Genomic DNA, 4542 nt, shown 5'->3' with positions numbered 1-4542 from the left:
ACTTATGTGCATGTATGTAACATGGGTGCACATGCTGTGACACGGATGCAGAGATCACAGGACAACTTGAAGGAGCAGGTTCTCTCTCTCCACCGTGTGCATCCTGGAGCCCAAACTGAGATTGTCAAGACTCCCTGACGAGTTATCCAGATATACACAGGGTTTATTTGTTGACTAAGCAAAGTCCAGCTAAGTCAGATGTCTCTCACAGTGACTCCAGGTTTCCATTGCTTCTGTGTCAACACTGCCACAGCCACGGTGGCAGAAAGTGAAAGTAGAGTCCTGGGTAGGCTCTGTGCACCCCAGGCTGACAGTGCCGCACCTCACCTAGTCACTCCTAGTCATTGGTCAGAATTAGCCCCGTGGCTCCGCCTATCCCAGAGAGGGCTGGGTAGAGATGCAGTTTGTGGTCAGCATCAGGAATCTCTATCACACAGCAGATGGTGGAAGGGCATGCGAGGCGGGGCTGACAGAGAGGGAGAAGACGGCCCTCAGAGCTGCACTGGCATGTGGGCAGGAGCAGAGTATGACAGGTGGAGCCCGGGTGTCAGGGGTGGGTCTGGCTGGAGGTGCCACCCACCACTGGAAAACTCTTACGGGGGAGAATTGGGAGGGGGAACCCATCGCCACTGGGCTCAAGCCTCCGCTCTGCCAGGCTCCATGGTTTGGGGGAACCACTGGCCTGGCATTTCTGAGCTCGCTTTTCTTACACAGCACCGACTGACTGAAGGGACCCAGCAGTGCCTGGCACCCAGGTAGCAGTCAGGAACAACAATCCTAGGTGGTACAGGAGACTCTTTTCTTTCCCTGAGCCAGTGGGAGGGGCTGAGGAGTGAGGAGCCAGTGGTCTGGGCAGCTGCCCCAACCAGTTTTCCTGGTTGTACCTGGCAGGCTGGGGCTCCACAGAAACCTTGTCTATTGCTTTTCCTGTTGGACTGAGTCTGACACCCCTATCTCAGCGACCGTTAAAGGGGGAGGGGGAGGCCCTGGCTGTGTGTTGGATTCCTGCTGGTGAAAGCCACATTCAAATATGCTCAATGGCTGATGACAGACTGGACACCCCCTCTAGAGTGCTGGCCCGGAATGCAGACAGGTGGTTCCTGGTCAGTCTTGAGCCACACTGGGGACCCGCCACCTCTGTTTATAGTAGGTGGCAATAAGAGATTTACTTTTTCAGACTCCTGCCCTTCGTCCTCAAAACCGGGATGCATATGCGCAGGGAGTTCTGCACAGTGCTGTCTTACACACAATGCAGGAGAGACTACCATCTGGGTGGCTGTACTGGCTAATTTTGTGTCAACTTGACACAGCTGGAGTTATCGCAGAGACAGGAGCTTCAGTTGGGGAAATGCCTCCATGAGATCCTGCTGTGGGACATTTTCCCAATTAGTGACCAAGCGGGGAGGGCACCTTGTGGGTGGTGCCATCATCTGGGCTGGTAGTCTTGGGTTTATAAGAGAGCAGGCTGAGCAAGCCAGAGCAAGCAAGCCAGCAAAGAACATCCCTCCATGGCCTCTGCATCAGCTCCTGCTTCCTGACCTGCCTGAGTTCCAGTCCTGACTTCCTTGGTGATGAACAGCAACGTGGAAATGTATGCCGAATAAACCCTTTCCTCCCCAACTTGCTTCTTGGTCATGATGTTTGTGCAGGAATAGAAACCCTGACTAAGACGGTGGCCATCTCTTCCCGGGTTGTCACTCTCCTAAAAAGTTTTCTCCTGAGGCTGCCCTGTTTAAACCTGTGGCATAAGAAACAGAACCCTTTCCTGGAGGGCCGCAGCCCTGCTCTCTTGCCTACCCACAGGGGCACAGTGGGCTGGTTTGTCTCTCCTGCAGATTGCTGGGTTTTACTGTTACAATTTGCCTATGGTCTTGTTTTCATTGGTTTGATTTGGGGCAAGGGAGTGTCTCACTAGGTAACCCAGGTTAGCATCAAACTTGATCTTTCTGCCTCTACCTCCCAAGTCTTAGGACTGCAGGCATGTACCACCACACCTGGCCTGGTGTGCATTTTTTTTTTTTTTAAAGATTTATTTTATGTATGTGAGTACACTGCAGCTGTCTTCAGACACACCAGAAGAGGGCGTCAGATCAGTAATGGAAGATGTAGCTCAGTGGCCAGTGTGCTTGCTTAGCATCTACAAGGCCCTCCTTTAGTCCCCAGTACTGCACAAATCAGATGTGATGCACACGCAATCCCAGAACTTGGTAGCTGGAGACAGGAAGGTCAGAAGTTCAAGGTCATCACCAGCTACATAACAAGTTTGAAGCTAGCTAGCCTGGGTCACTGGAGAAGCTGAGTTGCTTTGGTTTTGTTTGTTTGTTTGTTTGTTTTGGGGGGGTCAGAGCGGGGCAGGATCTGTATTGTGCACAGAAGTGCAGTGGCCACGGAGACCACCGCTAGCATTGGTGATTTTGAGCCTCCCCAGTGTGGATGCTCAGAATCTGGGTTGTCTGTAGGAGCAGCACACACCCTTAACCACTGCATCATCTCTCCAGCTTTTCCCCCAACGATGTATTTATTTATTTTATGTATGTGAGTACACTGTACCTGTCTTTAGCCACACCAGAAGGGGGTGTCAGATCCCATTACAGATGGTTGTGAGCCACCATGTGGTTGCTGGGAATTGAACTCAGGACCTCTGAAGAGTAGTCAGTGTTCTTTACTGCTAAGCCATCTCTCCAGCCCCCATCTCTCCAGTTTTTAATTCTGTCTTTACAAAAGGAATTTCAAGCCTGGTGGTGGCACCCACCTTTAGTCCCAGTGCTTAGGAGGCAGAGGCAGGCAGATCTCTTGAGTTTGAGGTCAGCTTGGTCTATAGATTAAATTCTAGGACAGCCAGGGCTACACAGAGAAACCCTGTTTCAAAGTAAACAAAAGACAGAACAAAACAAATAAGAGGAGGGGGAGGAAGAGGAGGAGGAGGAGGAGGAGAAAATTTCAACCATGTGTGGTGGTACACACCTTTAATTCTAGCACTTGGGAGGCAGAGGTAAGTGGATATCGCTGAGTCTGAGGCCAGCCTGGTCTACATAGTGAGTTCCAGGACAGCCAGGGAGGGGTGGGATGGATTTCAGGGCTGAGATGGCTCAAAGGTGTCCGAGTTTCAAGCACCTAGAGACCAGGGAGAGAGACTTGCTTCCTGCAAATTTTCTGACCGCCACATGCAGTGCACAGAAATACACACCCAATAAAAATTTCCTAATGTCTAAAAAACTTTGAAAGATCGCTAGAAAGATAGCTCAGAGGTCAAAAGCATGTGTAGTTCTTGCAGGAACCCGAGTTCAGTTCCCGGCTCCGGCAGAAGGGCCTGTAACTTCACATCCAGGGGGATGTACACACACACACATACACACACAAATAAATCCTTACACTTTTTGTCAAGATGTGTGACTGTAGCCTGACTGAACAGACTATCCATTCCAGGGTGTCTTGAAGAGGAAGCAGTTGGCTTGGGTGGCCAAGAACCTGAGACTGGATAGGGCAAGGGTCTAGGGACTCTTCTACTTAAAAATAAAAAAGCTAGTGCTGCCACACCCAAAGGTCCGTGACGCACCCAGTCCTCAGAGAGGCCTCTTCTCAGGGACTAAGAGACCCACAAATGCTTAATACACAGAGCCAAAGGTTCTGGAGCTCTTGGTCCCAAATGTAATGTCTTCGTGAAACCCTGGCTGGGCTGAGGGAGGTAGATGGAGGAGGCAGATAGCCTGTGAGGGCCAGAGGGAGGAGATGACTCCAGGAACACGTCCTCCAGACAACAGGCCTCAGGTCTGAGGAATTCAGGGTGGCAGCACGGAAGGCCTGATGGGGCCCCAGTCCTGAGAATGGGAAATGGACACTAACCGAGACCAGCTTGCAAAGGGAGTTTTCTCCAGTGGCTCTCATTGTTTATACTGACACTTCAGGACAGGTCCCCTGACCAAGAGTAGTTAGTTGGCCAACACAAAACAAACTCAACAGCGTTTTTGTAGACTTCACCTTTTTGGGGGGTGGGGGGTCTCAAACTGCTTTGTTTGGGCATTTTACATTTTTGTCTACTAGTCTTTTGTTTGTATATTTTTGTCTGTGCATGGTTTTGTATGTGTGTTAGTTTCTTGGTTTGTTTGTTTTGGGGATTTTTGTTGTTGTTGGTTTTTGTTTTGTTTTGTTGAGGCAGGGTTTCTCTGTGTAGCCTTGGCAGTCTGAGAACTCACTCTGTAGACCAGGCTGGCCTCGAACTCAGAGACTGCATTGCTTCTTAGTGCTTTGATTAAAGACACACCCAGCTTGTTTTTTGTTTTTTGTTTTTTTTTTTAAGATTTATTTATTATATGCAAGTGCACTGTAGCTGACTTCAGACACACCAGAAGAGGGCATCAGATCTCATTACGGGTGGTTGTGAGCCACCATGTGGTTGCTGGGACTTGAACTCAGGACCTTTGGAAAAGCAGTCAGTGCTCTTAACCACTGAGACATCTCTCCAGCCCCCTGTTTTTTGATTTTTGAGACAGGGTTTCCCTGTGCAGCCCTGCTGGCTGCCCTGGGCTAATTTGGCCTTTTTTT

This window comes from Mus pahari, chromosome 3 (genome assembly GCF_900095145.1).
Source record: "Mus pahari chromosome 3, PAHARI_EIJ_v1.1, whole genome shotgun sequence".
Lineage (NCBI taxonomy): Eukaryota > Metazoa > Chordata > Mammalia > Rodentia > Muridae > Mus > Mus pahari.
This window is presented reverse-complemented; position numbering follows the sequence as displayed.